The sequence below is a fragment of the Pogona vitticeps genome, chromosome 1 (genome assembly GCF_051106095.1).
Source record: "Pogona vitticeps strain Pit_001003342236 chromosome 1, PviZW2.1, whole genome shotgun sequence".
In the NCBI taxonomy this organism is placed as follows: domain Eukaryota; kingdom Metazoa; phylum Chordata; class Lepidosauria; order Squamata; family Agamidae; genus Pogona; species Pogona vitticeps.
The window spans coordinates 88,719,503-88,737,414 of NC_135783.1; the positions used below are offsets into that span (position 1 = coordinate 88,719,503).

Sequence of the window (17,912 nt, forward strand, 5' to 3'; positions counted from 1 at the left end):
GGACAAAAGCAGCACCCATAGTTTCTTGTGAACTGACATCTTTCAGTGAACTGTTTCCTTCTGTGTATTTTGTGAGTAGTTTTACCAGTCAATTGGAAGAACACTATCCTATCCTATTGTTCTGTTTCAGAAGAACCTTTTGTGCCCTGTTTTTAGGCAGAAACAAAACCCTCCCACAGTTTTAAAGAGCTACAGAAAGAAAGCTTTGTTTCAAATGTATGTCGAGAGATAAAGCCGCAGCTAGTCTAGGCACTTGAGGAAAGAAAACAGGCATAACATACAGTGAGATGAAGGGGTTGAGATCTGATGGAAAACATTAAAAAATATCAACCTCAAACTACATATTATATTTATAATCCAGGAAGCAGCTTTTTGACATTTCCGAGAAAGCGGGAAAAGAGGACTACCTTGAAGATGGTATTCCCAGTTGTTTGCTTGAATGGTCAAGGGACTGGGATAACCCCATAGAGAAAAGTTACAACAGGTAGGGCTGTTTCATTTAAGAAAAAGAAGGATAAGAGGAGACATGGTGGAGGGGTACAAACTGAGGCATGCTCTGAACCAAATGCATATAGACCATTCCTATCTCACAGCACATTAAGGTCAGAAAGGGAAACATACACTGGCTAGCCTATACTTGAAACAAATGCTCAGCCATGTTTAGGAAATGCAAATTTTAAAAGGGAGGGGTTAAAATGTTGTTTCAAATTCTGACTAACACAAGCTTTTATAGCGGAATCCTATGAGTGTTTTATTCACAGTCAAGTCCCACTCAGCTCAGTGAGGTTGCATGTGCGTGTGCACGCGCATGCGTTCGGTGTCATCCAGTTGGAACTGACTTAGAGTGACCCTAATAGGGTTTTTAAGGCAAGAAAGATATTTAAGGAGTGATTTTACCAGTTCCACTCCCCCAGTGAGTCTCCATGGACGAGTGGGGATTTAAACTCTATTCTCCAGAGTCCCAGTCTATCACTCTGTTCACTACACTACACTGGGAATCAATCGGTGTGGTTATTCCCACTTAAACGTGTGCAGCATTTTAGCTTAAGCTGTAACCCTATGTAATCCCTACAGGAGACAGTGGGAAAGACTTCCAAATAAATATGCACAGGATGGTGCTGCATGAACAGCAGTGGAGAAGTGTGGTGCAATAGATATAGGGTTGAATCCAGTTCCTGTGAAAAGGGACACCACCCACAAGATACTTCTGATGGAGAAAGAGGCAAGTTTCACTGATTCCTTCTTCCCCATGAAAATCTGCTTCATAGGATTGGGGGGGGGGGGCTGAAGACAACTGTGCCACATGGCCCAGAGGCTGGCAGAGAGAAGAGAATGGGAGAAAACTACCTTTTCCACTAGATTTCATTGTTTTCCATGAATGGAGAGGGATCTGTTTATGGGAGCGCTCAATGCTGGGTCTAGACTTATAAGAGCCCTTGCACAATGTACCTGCTATGGGACCCACTAGCCACGATTGCCATTGCTATAGCTTCTGCTACTTCTGCTCCTCCTCACAGCTATTTCTTTGATAGGCTGAGAGCATGGAAGAGAGCAGGAAACGGCATGTATTGACTCTTCTGACCACCACCGTGGCCTGAACTAGAATGAGAGGCAGTTGAAAAAGGAGTCTGTGGTGGTGAGGAGGAGACACAACACCAGGGAGCTCTTGACATTGGGCCTGAGGTGGTATGAGTCCTTGGAGCTGAACCACGCCTACCTTTGATACTCAGGAAGACAGACTTTGGATCCAACCCATGTTTTCAGATGAAAAACAACAGCAACCCACATTCTGTTAAAATACATTTCTCCCTTCAACAGTGCTGGGGTATTGTAGTTCAAAATCTCTGTACAAATCTTATGCCCCCCCCCAAAATGAAGCTACAAAGCATAAACAATTGATTAACACACAGGCAGCTAAAGGATAGAAAAAGCCTGTATCAGATGGTGGGGAAACAGAAGTGTGGTATCTCCTCCCTCCCCCTCCCCCCCTGCAATGGAGCAGCATGTCACTGTGACCTCCCCTGGCCTGTGTCAGCCTCCTGGCATGCCCCAGTACCCTGCCATGCCAAGGGTGGACTGGCCGGGATGATACCATCAGACCAGGGATCCGCCCCACTGCCAACAACTTGGCAAATCTGAAACCATCTTTCTCAACTTGGACATGAATAGCAGCAAAATACTTATTATGTATTTATTTTTAAAAAATCTGTGCACAATTAAAATTGTACTGCTCAGACCTGTGCAATTCAAGGGGGAAATGTACTAGCCAATCTTTGATGAGGGCTGGATTGTGTTGCTATAATGATCGGCCTCTTAGGTACAGATCAAGCAAAGGCAACATTGTCTTTGCTTCATTTTAAAGGTCAACAGGTTTACAGTATTGTAATGTAACATTTGCAGACTACAGCCCAGTTCAATAGATGCATGAAGTATGATGGTCAGTCAACAGATTTACATGTTCCTGAACAAAGTACTATAAAGCATGGGGCCAAAAAGGTACAGGAAAAAAAAAAATTTGTGGCATTTCTGTGAAAAGCAGAAAGTAGTCTGAAAACTGACATTTCACAAGTAGATGGAATTTATACCACAATAAAGTCCAATAAACACGATTTTGTCTTTTATGTGGTGATCACTAATGTGATGTTAAAACCACAGCATTTCTTTTGGAAGGATATTCAAGATTAAATGCCATTGACCATAACTGTCTATGTCCATCACTTGAACAATAGGTCTAATACATTGGACCCTCACACAACATGACAATGTAGCCTGCCTCCTAAAAAAGACTCTTCTTGTTTAGCATTTGGGCACCCATCCCCTCTAATCAGGGTATCCTTTCCCACACACTCTCACTGTGTTCTGCTGGTCTTTGTTCACTGGATTTTTATTTTTTTATTTTCGCCTCCTAAGTATTTGCTTTGCTTCCCCCTTATATGAATAAAGCAACCTCTTCTCATGGCCTTCTTCTCTCCTTATCAAAAGGTCAAAAAAGTTACTGGGGGTGGGGTTCAACTCCGAGAATCCCTGAACCACCGTGATTAGATGGGAGACTTGGAAAGTTGCGGTTCTTCAAAATGATTCTTCTACACTCATCTCTGCATCTAAGGCCCATCTACTGAATCACTCACTACTATATGGGAAAGATGTGTGTTAATGCACATGAATAGCATGAATATTTACCTGCTTGTTTCCTGATGTCTGTTGTGGTTTTACTGATTCCATGAGGGCTGGTATAACTTGGACATTAAGAGAAGTAAATGATTTTCCTTGTTAGAATTAGATTAATATTTAAAATGTGTTTCTGTTTATGTGTGCATGTCTGCATCATTATTGTACTAGGTAACGCTGACACTGTGTTTTGTATAAATGTCATTCTTGTTTATAATGCATATACATATATTTCCCCATTATGACAAAATATATTTAAAAAGAATAGGAAAGGCCATTCTATTGTGATAGTATTGCTGGTCAAATAAAAGAAAGATTTATTATAATTGTATATTTTTTGTTGTTAGCCGCTCAGAGTGGTATAAATATACCAGTTGGGCGGGATAGAAATCAAATCAAATCAAATCAAATCAAATCAAATCAAATCAAATCAAATAAATAAATAAATAAATAAATAAATAAATAAATAAATAAATAAACACACACACACACACACACACACACACACACACACACACACATACATACATACATACATACATACATACATACATACATACATACATACATACATACATACATACATACATACATACATACATACATACATACATACATAAACTCTTTGTGATTCCATCCAGGAACAAATACCAATGTATTTTATCCTTCAAATGTCATTCATCCCTTGGATCATCGTTTATTAAAGCAGCTTAACTCAGTTCTGTTCTCTAGTCACCTCTGAAAAAAGACAAACCCTTAACCCCGCCACCAGTTCTTTGTACTTCTGTTTCCAGCCCAGAGGTACTGAGTTCAACCAATTACTGCAGTTGCTTATAAGGATTTCTGAGGTCAAACTGAAAATGTTGGCCTTTCAAGTTTTTTGAGGCAAGTTATTCTTGGTTACTCTGATGCTTGTTCAGTTTGTGCAAAACATTCACACTGAAATTATCTATCAGGTTTTAGGTAACCATTCCTTTTGAAAAGCTGCAGTGATGTTAACTCTCTCTTTCTTTCTCCCTCTCTTTCGCTCACACACAAGTGCAGCTCTGTGTTCAGCATAAGTCTTATGTCATATAGGATTTCCTTGCCCTATACAACAAGGAAGCTAGCCTGATTCAGGGTATCATACAGCTCCAGTAGCACTGGCTTATATCCCTAAGAAAGCAGTTTACAATTCCTTTTCTTGTTTATTAGCATAAAGAAAACTCAAGGAAAGCAATATCACTCTAAATGTAACAAAGGCTCAACTTTTCTTGTTACATAAAATCAAGTCACATCCAATTTACGGTGATCCTATGAATGAGCAATCTCCAACATGTCCTATCCTCAATAACCCTGATCAGCTCTTGCAAACTCAAGCCCATGACTTCCTTTAGAGAGCCAGACCACTTGATATTTGGTCTTTCCCTTTTCCTGATGCCTTCAACTTTTCCCAGTATTACTGGCTTTTCAGAGAATCCTGCCTTCTCATGATATGTCCGAAGTAGGACATCCTCAGTTTCAGCATTTTTTGCTCCAAAGATGGTTCTGGCTTGGTTTCATCTAGGACCCATTTGTTCGTCTTTTGGGCAATCCAGGGCATCCACAAAGCTCTCCCCCAGTACCACATTTCAAACAAATCATTCTTTCCCTGTCAGCTTTCTTTCCTGTCCGGCTTTCACATCCATACACAGTGACTGAAAATATAAGAATGTGAATGACCTTGATAATCATTTCTAATTATTTCATTGCTGCCATTCCAAGTCTCAGTCTTCTTCTGATTTCTTGGCTGCAGTCTCCATTTGGATTGCTGGTTGAATCAAGATATACAAAATATTACACTATTTCAATTTTTTCACTGCTGACATTAAAGTTGTGTAGTTCTTCTGTAGTCACAATTTTTTTCTTAATATTAAGCTACAGTCCTCCTTTGGCACTTTCTTCTTCAGTTCTCAGTTCAGTTTTCAGTTCATGCCCAGTGGGGGAGGGGGGACCTGTTTGCTCATGTCACAATGCCATGGCTGTCATTGTGCCGCTGCACTGTGGCTTCCCTTCCAGGAGCCTGGGCATTGCTTCTGTGCATGCACCCAATCTCCAACTGATAACCTTGATCAGCTGGTCAGTGGGCACATGCACAGATGCAGCAGTCCAGGCTGCTGGAACGGAAGCTGGTTCTCTGCTCTGACTATGGTGACAGCAGCGGATGTAGCAGTGGAGGCAGGAGGACCAGGTAGGGAGGCAATGGGAGTAGTAGGAAGAGGTGCATGGGCATCTGTTTTACCAAAGCAAAATGAAGCACCAGGGGGAAAAAAGTTCAGTGTATTGCTTTGCTTTGGCAACAGAGGATCCCTGAACTGGGTCATGAACTGAATCATGAACCAGCATGATTCATCAGTTTTTTTTTGGTTCACAGTTCAGTTTGTGCCGATCTCTAATCAGGACAATCAAGTGCTGAGGCAGACCCTTTTATTTCAGAAGAACCTATAGTTTCTCATGATCCACACAGTCAGTCTTTGCTGTAGACCAGTGGTGTCGAACTGTGGCCCTCCAGATGTTCTTGGACTTCAACTCCCAGAAGCCTTCACCACCACCTCTGCTGGCCAGGATTTCTGGGAGTTGAAGGCCAAGAACATCTGGAGGGCCACAGTTCGACACCACTGCTGTAGACTATAAAACATAGACCGATCTTCTGAAATTATTTGGGGCACTGTAGTATGGTAACTAGTGGATGTTTGTAATACGATCTGAAGTGCCTTTCCTTTTTTGGAATCAGTCTTGAACATCAAGCATTTCTTGCTACATATGGTTGTGAAAACTGGACAGTTAAGAAGGCTGATAGGGAAAAAGATACTGGTTTTAAATGTGGCGCTGAAGGAAAGCTTTGTGGATATCCTGGACTGCCAAAAAATCAAACAAATAGGTCCTAGATCAAACCAAGCCAGAACCATTTCTGAAGGCAAAAATGTTGAAAACTACCTTTGGGCATATCACAAGAAGACAAGATTCTCTGGAAAAGACAATAATGTTGGGAAAGGTTGAAGGCAGCCTGAAAAGAGGAAGACCCAATGTGAGATGGATTGATTCCCTAAAAGAAGTTAGAAGCTTGAGTTTACAAGAGCAGAGCACAAGACATTTTGAAGACAAGACATTTTGGAGATCACTCATTCATAGAGTCACCACAAACTGTGGACAACTTAATCACTCATAACAACAACAAACCGGCTGATCAAGAGAAGATGGTTCCAGCCTCAGGGGGAAAAATCCATTGGACCATGGAAAAGTTGGAGATTCTGTGAATTTTAGTCAGAAAAGAAAACATTTTTGTGCTCTGGAAACTGTGTGTGTGCATAAGCCACTAAGGAACCTTTAAAGAGGAGTTGAAAAAATAATTTCTCTAGTTCTCCTAATCTCAAAAAACTTTATCCATATTGTGCCTTTTATAACTTTAAGCGCTAAAGTGATGTTTTCCAAATAGTTTAGTTTTGGTTTAAATTATGGAAAGGAGACAACAGATCCTTGCACACTGATCCTAAACATTTCCATGAAACTTCAGATTTTAGTGTTCTTGTGTAGCACATGTCCTAATTATGTCCTATAGCAGAACAATAAAACCTGAAGCATCATGTAAACTTACTGGTGATGAGCTAGCAGTTGTTCAGGTATACCAGATTTAGCCACTAGCTCATAGTGTGATACAGTGGTTTGAATGCTGAGCTAGAATCTAAGACATAGGGCTTGTAGTGTCCACTGAGCCATGAATCTTTGGGTGGTCTGTCTCTCTCTCAGCATGGCTTACATCACAAGACTGTTGCTAGGATAAAGTGGGGTAAAAGAACACCCTAACTGGTGAAAATGTGAGATATAAATGTAACAAAAATTGTGATAAACATTTATACAAGTGGGACAGTTTTAATATTCACAAGGACTTTCACACCTGGATTCTTATTAGGATTTTTCCATTCATTTCAATGTTAAGAAAAAAACTGAAACAAAGCTTTGCACTGAAAGAAATGGGAAATGATTGAATGTGATAGCCTGGTTTGAACTAACCAGCCTAGTTTCTGTGGGCTGTTTAGTTGTCTTTTATGAAATTGGCCTGCAAAGTACCAGTCTCAGTTTCTCTACCCTTTCCCATGTCAATCTAATGAATCTGCAAATAAGATGATGAATTTAACCATTGCAAAATGGTACAAATTTGCAAGGCTGCATCAGAAAGTACAAACATTTCTTCTGGGCTTCAGCCATCGTACACTTGCAAGGTAGTATTTATAAGAAATTCTACAAACTAACTAGGTCCTGCATTCTAATGTATGCTCCTGAAGCTCAAGGAATATGAACTGCAAAAAGGTGAGGGGCACAAAATTCAGGCAAGAAGGATATCAATTTGAAAAAGGATGCTGGAGTAAGACAAAAAGCATCAGAGGACAAAAAGCAGAGGAAGAGGGGCTGAGCAACAAGACTACACATCACTAAGGAATTGTGCTGCAGCTGAGTGTCCTATGTATGGAAGAGGGACTGATATATAGAGAGAACCACTGGAAGAAACAACTGATGGTCCACAGAGGCCACTCATGCAGTCCAGCTATCTAATCAGTGGTGAATCTGAATGCAGTTTAATGGTTGCTCTTCTTATTTGGTTCTGCTATCTATGTAATGCACAGAAACATTTTATGCATGTACATAAATGCTTGTTCATCCTTTGCATCCCTGTCCTTTAACCTTATCTCCTTCCTGATTTCCACCCACTACAGTACATAACCAGCCAATTGTCCTTGTGCAGACATAAGCTGCAACACCTGCAGTGTTTAGATATTCAGTTAATGGTTTTCCCAGTGACAGGCTTTCACATACTTCCTGTCCAATCCATTTTATAGGGTTACAAATTGATTTCTCATATTACTAATGGGTATATCTGTTGAGATGGACTGGATTTCAGTACATTACATTGTATTAAATAAATAAAATAAATACAAGAAGGACAAGTGAGGAGAGTGATTGCATATGCAGTAAATCCTTTTGTAATCCAGCACTTTTCTTCTCTTATGCAGACTGGATCTGTGCAATGGGCATCAAGTGAATTTATTTATTTATTTATTTATTTATTTATTTATTTATTTATTTATTTATTTATTATGCCACCTTGTTAGTGCTGGAGCTCTATTCTGGGCTATATAAAAGCAGTTAAAGCTAAAGTCAACAAATGATAACACTAAATTACAACACAGATAACAATAACAGCATAAAAACTAGCATAAAGGTTAACTTCATTTGCAAGACATCTGCTGAAAAAAAAATCAACTTTTTTTTGCTAAGAACATTTTCCTAAGAATGTTTTGCCTTATAGACACATCCTTCTGAAAGATACAGAAGAATAATTTTAAGTTTATATGTATACAGCAGAGTTTTTGGACTACAAGTTGTTGAACTCCCTAGCAAATGTGTTCAATGGCTGTGCTTAGCCGGTGGATGCCAACCTCCGGTTTAGAGATGCTCGTTTGTGATGGCTTAGGAAGAGCCACCTGGCTGCTCATAACTCTCTAGCCACGTGGCTAAGAAATTTTTTGCAAGTAAGAAGTGTTGCTCCTTCTCTAATACAGGTACGTATTGGCCAGCAAACTTGAAAAACATATACATTGGGCTAGTAACACATGTGAGCTACTTTCTAAGTTAAAGCATCATGCTGTTGGCCATTGGGGAACTTCAGATATAATAACAAGCAATGTTTTGTTGTGATTTCTGAATCAATGTTGTCCCCTAAACCAGTGGTCCCCAACCTTGGGCCTCCATATGTTCTTGGACTACACCTCCCAGAAGCCTTCACCACCACCTCTGCTGACCAGGATTTCTGGAAGTTGAAGTCCAAGAACATCTGGAGGCCCAAGGTTGGGGACCACTGCCCTAAACCACAATTGGGCTAAACAGAGTACTGTATAGTTCTGGCATTAGACCTGGACTTATAGGAAATGGTTTTCAATGTTGCCCTCACAAGGCACTCTTTGGAATAGCACTCAGAAATCCTTATGGAAGTCCAGAAAATAGCATTACATTTGAAATCTAACCTAGGGTTACTACATGCTTGTATCTAAACTAACCGGTAGATCTGGGCAGATCTGCAGGAGTCAGGTTTTAGTCATCTCTTTACCTTTAAAGAATCAGTAGTTCAGAAAGCCACGAGGAGGAAGTTGGGTGAATATTTGGGAACAGAAATCAAGAACAGTGATATGAATAACTTCTCTGAAATTCTGCTTTCAGTTGCCCCACAAAATTATATATAAACTAGGAAAGAGATGTGGGTTTTACAATCCCATTTCCTCCTGACTGTTTTCTTAAGAAGACCACATATTTGTTTTCTTTAATTGCTTACATTTCCATTCTTCTATAAACCCTACATTATTAAAATGAAGGACTAAACTTTTTTTAAAAATAGTTCTAGGGACACAGTTGGGCCCAACTAGGGTTAGAAACAGTGCCATCCCTACTTGCTGTTTTTGACCACTGATTGTTATCTACTACGAATTGCAGCCCACACATGGATTCTGATTTTGCACAAACGTGTGTTGCATGGATATTCCTTTCTCACCTTTAGGAGAGGGAAAAAAAGGAAAAACACAAAATAAAGGACAACACAAATAGGCTAGGTCTCTGCATCTAGATGTTGTAAAATTATACTTAAAACCAGCATTCTGATAGCATATCTTATAAACATGCTAGGGTGAAAATTCATTTTCTTGGTTAAATTTATTATGGACTAGTCACAGATAGAATTATAATAGTTTGGATCCAACATAGGTATTCTGTAACATGTAAGAGGCAGCAATTAGTCCAGTGGAACATTTCTGATGGTTAAAGAATAGAGGAAGCAATCTTCACAAATTTTGTGTGTGCTATAAACACTTCCTTTGCAAGTTTGGGGAATCTCCCGAACACTGAAGGATGTGGTACTAAAGGCTGCAGAGGGACGTGGGAGAGACTGGCAAACTCAGTCCCTTCCCACCCTTTCCTCCCGTTAGTGGGACTATTCAGAGCTACACTTTGCTTAGGAGTGTATCCAACGGTGGCATAAAGTTATCCAATGTTGGTAAAGAACAGAGCTTCCAAATCCTCAAATATATGGATAAAAAGGGAACATGACAGCAGCAACACTTTCTCTCCTCAACATGCCAAGCATGTTATGTCCCAAATCCAATTGCTACTACGAACTAGGGTAAAAATATTTTAAATAAATAAATAACAAACACATTGGATCAATGGGATTTATATAGCTGCTGACTTTTTTCAATTGGTGGAACCTGAGACTCCTGTGAAACATGAAGTAGATCCTGTCAGTCAGCACCTAGCGTCTACTCATCCTGGAAGAGCAAAGATTCATAAGACTAAAATTACCTAACTGCACTAGTATTGACTTTGCTCAAAGAAAATTTTGGCTCAGAGCTTTGCTTAATGACGAAATTTAAGCTAGAACCAGTAACTTACTTTTCATGTTATTAACAATAATTACAGTGGTGCCTCGCTTAACAAATGCCCCCGTTAACGACGAAATCGCATAGCGATTTGGTTTTTGCGATTGCAAAAGCGATCGCATTGCGATGTTTTAAATGGGAAAAAATTGCTTTGCAATGATCGGTAAGCTGTTTTGCTTACCGATTTTTGCATAGCGATGTTTTCCCAACAGCTGATCAGCGGTTCCAAAATGGCCACCAGGTAAAAAACATGGCTGCCCGCTGTGTTTCGGGACGGATTCCTCGCATACCGGGCAGCGAAAATGGCCACCATATGGAGGATTTTTGCTTAAAGGTAAGTTTTTTGCCCATAGGAACGCATTGAAGGGGTTTCAATGCATTCCTATGGGCTTTTAAAAATCACTTAGCGATGTTTTCGGTTAGCAGTGATTTTTGCTGCACCGATTAACATCGCTAAGTGAGGCACCACTGTACTGTAATACTGCAACGCGCTATATGTGTGGCAGCCTTTGAAGACAGTCCGGCAACTGCAACTGGCACAGAACCAGGCTGTGCGGCTGGTAAGTGGTGCCGTCTAACGGACTCATATCACACTGGTTCTGAAAAATTTATACTGGCTGCCGGTTGCTGCTTGGGCTCAATTCAAAGTGCTTACTTTGACATATAAAGCCCTTAAACGGCTTAGGACCTAGTTACCTAAAGCCTAGGTTCTTAACCTTTGTTACTCTGATGTTTTTGAACTGCAACTCCCAGAAACCCCAGCCAGCACAGTTGGTGGTGAAGGCTTCTGGGAGTTGCAGTCCAAAACTCCTAAGTAACCCAAGGTTAAGAACCAGTGACCTAAAGGACCGCCTTTTTCCATATGAGCCTGCCCATCCTCTAAGATCAGGCCAGGAGACCCTTCTGAATGTGCCATTCCTGAAAAGAGGTGAGGGGGATGGCATGCTGAAATAGGGCCTTCTCGGCTGTTGCCCTCCAACTTTGGAACCCTCTCTATAGAGATCTGCCTGGCTCCAACACTTTTGGCTTTTCGGCACCACGCAAAGACCTTTCTGTTTAGCCAGCATTTTAATTAAATAGTATTCTTTATCTGGCCATATGAGCAGCAGGATTTATTAATATTAATGTTTTAATGATTGTTTTTAATATAGGATATTATTATAATATTGCCTATTTTTAATGGTTTTAATGTCTTAATATTGTTGTACGCCACTCAGAGACCACTGGTAATGGTCTCTGTGAATAAATAAGAATAAATATTATCATCCTCATCCTCATTATTAAAGATATGTAGTTGTCCCATTGGACCCCAAATCAATAAATAACCACAAACAAAAAACCCTACCAAAAAACAACAAAAAACCAGGATAATATCTTTTAAAAAAGAGCTTTTCAAAAATTTACTCTAAAAAGTCAATGTCCCAACTCCCAACATTGAAGATCACATTGGTATCTTAAAGAGCACATGAAAAAATGAAATGACTGCCCATGGAAAGTTCATGAAGCATGGAGCAACAACCCTGACTTCCTCTGTACGTCCTGAATGAACTTAGCTCATAGCATGGTTTGTGAGGGGTAGGGGTAGGAAATGACACTCATAGCTATCAGCTGCTATCCCTGGAGAAATGCAGTTATTTATTTTGCATATATTGTATACTTGGTTCATATTGAGACAATCATAAGAACACTATAAAATAACAATTAAAAGTAGACCAAGTATTGAGTAGTCTAGTAAAATCCAGCAATCATTAAAAACGTAACCGTTCTAGTGGTTTTTGCAAGGCAAATACTCTCTGGTCATAAACATTCTTTGCTCACTTTATGAAGATATGAAACATATTAATAAATGCTAAAATAGCAGATATAAATGGATAGAATTACTTCCCCCCCCAACACTCAGCATCTACAAATTCATGAAGATGTTTGTCAAATGTTGTCTTACTGCCCATTTGAAAAGCAACTTCATTTCCTTTCATAAATCAGTATACTCTTGAACACATTTTGCTGCAGATGTTGCCTTTCTTAGATCCAATTAGGAGACTGTCTTCATTTATTTTTCATGCATACTTAAGAAGCTAAGTGGATAAAGAATTAAGAAAACCAACTTGTGCAGGAAGAGAAAGAGAAGGATTTCTGTAGCGATGGAAACCTTGGAATATTATATTCCATTACAGCAAAGTTAGAAGCCTTGAAGGCAATGAGTTGGTTGACTCATCTGAACAGTATTTGGAATTCCTCTCTCAACCCCATCATCTTTTAGTTGCTTGGCAGTCAGTCAATCCTAGTTATCAGGATCACAGTGACAACAGAAAGTGATAAAATATAGAAATTCTATTCCAGTGTTACTTATCTGGTTGCCTCTAGCACTCAAGAAGGGAAGTGTAAATCCCTCTCCTCTCGGGGGCTGCCTACACAGAGATGTTGTTACGGGTTGAATAACAGTTTTCTACAGCATGCCCTTGGCAACTTCTGCTGCTGAAATCATTGTTGTTCACATTGGGAAGGATGTTGCAAGAGACCACACCACACCTGAAATTGCTGTAATTTTCAGGAGCACACCCTCCCCTTCATCCATTCTTCTTCCCTTTTTTACTTTTTGACAGGTGATATAGTGCTGACTGTGTCAAGCTTGCACAGAGTAGAGAGACCAGAAGGCAGACTGCTAGAGACAGGGCTGAGCGAGGAGGATGGCAAAAGCAAGCCTTGCAAGTCAATGGACAAAAGGCAAGTGCTCTGTTAAGAAAATAACATTGAGAAGGTACGGGGAGTGAGGTGGTGGTGGTCATTTTTCAACACCAAAAGCTTGGCAAAGTCCTTTTCCAGCTCAATCATGTTTCAGGGAAAAGAGACAAAAAACAGGAGGAGGAAGAGTGGTGGTGGGGAGAACAAACTCAACAACCCATGCTCCAAACTCTTTGGTACTCCAACTTTGGTATCCCATAAGAGCAAAGAGGAAGAGTGATGGCAACTAAAGGACTGTTGACTGAAAAAAAAAAAAGAGAGAGAGAGAGAATGAGAATGGAATGGAAAAAGAAGAGAGGGAAGGAGGAGGAAAAGAAATCCAAAGCAGTTGGGGAAAGATCATTTGTCACTAATGGGTGGTGTGATGAGTGGCTTCCTTCAATCTATTTAATGCTGAATGGACTGTAAATAGAGGCAGTAGGATGCAAGGGGTTGAGATCACTGGAGTGAGATAGGCAATTATACATTATACAGCAGAAGCAAAGCAATGCGGGCACAAAATACTAACAGCCTTATCGACTAATCAGAATACATCACATTTCCATAGAAAACACTTTGATTTTAACCATGATATTAAGTACTATATGTTGTTTTTATAGTGTAGTTGAGCCCTTAGTTGTTGCTTCCTCCACGTCAAAAGCACATTGTTTGCAGCTTGTATGGTGGCTCCCCAAATGAGGAGCAACAACCTTGAAAGGCAGGTTATTGCTCATGTGAGGAGTTGACAAGTAAGCAGGAACCTTTATCCTGCAGTCCTGGAACTCCTCCTTAGTGCAGTTCTGAATGCAGTCCTGTTAGTCTAGATCACTGGTTGTTAACCTTGGGTTACTCAGGAGTTTTGGACTGCAACTCCCAGAAGCTTTCACCACCTGCTGTGCTGACTGGGGTTTCTGGGAGTTGCAGTTCAAAAGCATCTGAGTAACAAAGGTTAAGAACCAATGGTCTAGATTATAGGTGGACAAACAACAGCCCTCCAGATATTGCTGGATTGCAATTTCAAGCATGTCTCATTATTAGTTGTTCTGGAAAAGGTGATGAGAACTGCTGCCAAAGTACATCTGGAGCATCACATTCTGCTGACCCCTAGTAAAGATGGCATGAACTATGGTCCAGCAGTTCAGCCCGCTTCAACGTAGCACTTGCACAGATGTTTTACAGGCACCATGTCCTTTGCTCCCACTCACTGACAAGAGTCACTTCCCTCCTTTGTCTCCTTAGGCTATCCTCCACACACGAGCAGCAGTGTGGGTTTCCCTGCCCCACTTCCTCATCTGAGTGGGTGACCAGCCAAAGAGGCAGAGTGGGTGATCTCTGTGTAGGCACCGTGCTGAGCCAGGCCAAACTGCCAGTCCAGTCGTGCCCATCTTGAACTCCTAGTCTAGGCTTAGATTTTTCAAAACCCTTTAGCTGTTTCATTCTCACAGTCCCTAGCCTTCCTTTGCATGGCCACTTCCTTCAAGGTTGCTCAAGAACCTCCTCTTGTTCTAACCAGCCATTCAATTATGAGGCTGTGCCCGAATTGTGATTTCTTCTTGACTCCTTCTCAAAGCTTGGAAAAGGATCGTGCTTGTACCACATCTGGATCCCAGCCGAACCTTGTTTTTGCAACCAGACTCCCTTGAACTTCTGTTTCCCTTCACCCTTCTATTGTTCAGCTGTTTCCAACCTTGATAGTATTTCTTGCCAAATCTTCTTGATTCAGTTTCCTCTTTCCATTTTTTGCTGGGCAGTTTGGAAAGCTTCAGCTAAATCCACCTGTTAGTCCCAGCCAGAGTAGACCAACTGAATCAATGGGGCTTCAATTTCTGTGGACTGAATAAGCCTTTCTTCATGCACTGGGTCTACTGGAGGTCACAATTGGATTTCAAACTCTGCATTTTGTGTTGTTCACATCAGCCAAGCAAGTGTCAAAGGTTATACTTATCACAAGCATAATACAAAAGACAGATTGCTATTTCAGGATGAAAGACTTAAATCAAATTGAGTTAGGAAAGGCTGCATTATGAAAAAGCTGCTCTGATGTTTTAGGTCAAATGAGGAATTTGCTTGCTCTCAAAAATGTATTATGCACGAACTTTATACCAGTGTGGTTTCCATTAAAATTTAGCTGAAGGAAAGATTTCCTCACCTCTTAGTGCAGCTTCCAAAAAATGTGACTCACTCAGGGCATCTCTACAATTTAACCATTTATTTTGTGTGCCTGTGCCAGTCAGATGAACTGGTGTAATAGTTTCCTCACAATGTAGTAATCTTATAAAAAAAATCCCCATTACAGACCAAATCCCCAAAAATAAATTCCTAAATATAATCCTGATTTTATTAACTTTGAGAATTATCTTTGCTGATGTCAATCTGACAGATTAATCTTCCTCCCTCCCCCCCACACCTCTAAAAAACAGTGTTTCTGATGCTTATATTTGCTTATATTTCTTACTGCAGGACTAAATGATTCTAGATGCTAACACTGGGAGAGTTAAGCAGCCATCTGCTGAATGCTTCTTCCCTTTCCTCCTTCAAGCCAGGGCCAGATTACAACTCGCTGAATCCCCATGCCAGGTCTGGCCAGGGCTGATTTGATACATTTGGGAGATAGGGCAATAGGATTTACTCTGGTTATCATGGGGAACCTATTGCCCTCAACAGGTTTATGCAGTCCAGATTCACCAGCACTACTAGCTAGTCTGACCCATAGTGTGGCACTCTGGAAACTGTAAATGAGCAGAGCTCCAGTTTTCCAACCTTGAACTACATCACACCAATCCCAGACAAACATCTGGAATCAACAACTAAAAGCACAATATCTATACTTTAAATGTGAACAAATTGCTAGATGATTTAAGCAAGTAACGAAAGAAATATTATCCCTAGCAGTAACCACACTGCAGACATGAAAAACTATTTGAGCCTCCATGTAACACCTATATGGCAGAAATCATTAACTCCCCCCGCCCCGCAACTCTTTGCTTTGTTAGTTTATAATTGACTTTTGTACTTGTCACAAGGAATGATGAGTGAGGTGATGTACTGCAGTTATAAAAGGTCCCAGGTATAGAGATATATTATACTGTAAACCTGGCTATAAAATCCGTGGACTTGTTATTCAGAACAAGTTATATTCTTCCCAGTTTCTTCCCTAATTACAACAGATGCAGCAAATCTGCTCTAAAATCTGCCTTTTATTCTTTTTTCTTTTTACTTACTTTCTGGGTCTCAGTATTTGTTATTCACTTGGCAGTCTTACAAAGCAACCATTTATCTTCTGTCTGACTAATTTGCCTTTTACAGTTCAAGTGACACTCCTGAAACACTCTTAACAACATTCCATGCAATTTTAATCTCTTCCTCGCAGGTACTTTCTAGCTGGGTCTTTAACTAGGTCTTAAACAAACTCGAAATCAACAAACTGGCTTTTACTGAGAAGCTTGCCCTGAAGAAGATCACAGAAATATGTTGCCAGTTGATTAGCTGGCATGGTTTAATTTTGGGGGCAACAAAAAGAAAGGATGAATATCCAGATTCTTATACCTTCTGTTCCTGTTACCTTCTGAATTCTCCTAGAGCTACTGCTGGCCACCTCTGGTTACTAAAAATGACCCTTTCTGATCTGAAATAGATTCAGGGCTCCCTGGATTACATTTAAATGCCATACTGTCTACCCCAAGGATTCTGTAGGTTTTCTATGCCATTTAGAAGTTTGAATTTTTACGGCAAGGCAAAGGGTATCCTTGGGGGCAATAGTGGCCCTTCAGGGATGCATGCAGCCCAGTTTGTTCTTGGAGCTGATGTGGCCCCTTCTCTTCATCTATTAGATTAAAAAAAGAAGAAGTGGTGATTACTTATTTGATCACTCCCTCGATTCTAGGTGTTGCAGAATCAGAAATCCACAATTAGACACAGAAGCTCTTAAGTTGTTCCCCATGTACAGACTGGCACGAAGCTGGTTCAGTGCAATTTGTTTCCCAGCCGAACAGCTGATCTCTGCTTTGGCACCCTGGCTCCTCCAGCGGGTGCCCATTCAGCAGCAACAGCCCATTCTGCCTCCTCTGAGACCTGCTGTGAAATGGGCATCTGCTGGAGGGGGCAGGGCACCAAACCACAGACCAGCTGCTCAGCCAAAAAAACAAACTGTGCCGAACTGCCAAATCAGCAGTTTTTGCCCATCCCTATTTCATGTAAGAGGTGAGTTTGATTTCTTCTAATCACAGGCTCCCTGCATTACATTACATTACATACCATTTTCAATCCTCAAAATTGTTTTAGAGAACTGCAAAGGGAAAGTGGAAGTAGACAAGCTCTGTTCTGTGAACACAAACAGGGAAGGCAACAAACATTCCCAGTCACCCATTAGTTCTTTGAGGCTGCAGGGAGTCTGTTTTAGGTGAAACTCATCCACCCGCAATAATCACAAACCACCCGTGGTCCATTTTATAAGGCATCTCCTTCCACCCACCCTTAGGGTCAGGCCTAGTTGCTTACAGTTATGCTGAATTAACACCCGACACACCAGATAATCCAGTGTCAAGCAACAGTACGGCACAAAGCCATCATAAAAACCGCCCAGGA

General features: G+C 40.7%; 1 protein-coding gene across 2 annotated transcripts in view; it reads right to left on the reverse strand.

The window, feature by feature from the left end:
• The window catches only part of PKIB (cAMP-dependent protein kinase inhibitor beta), a 79,294-nt gene that overhangs the window by 4,003 nt on the left and 57,379 nt on the right, over positions 1–17,912 (reverse strand). The gene's annotated exons all lie outside the window — the stretch shown is intronic.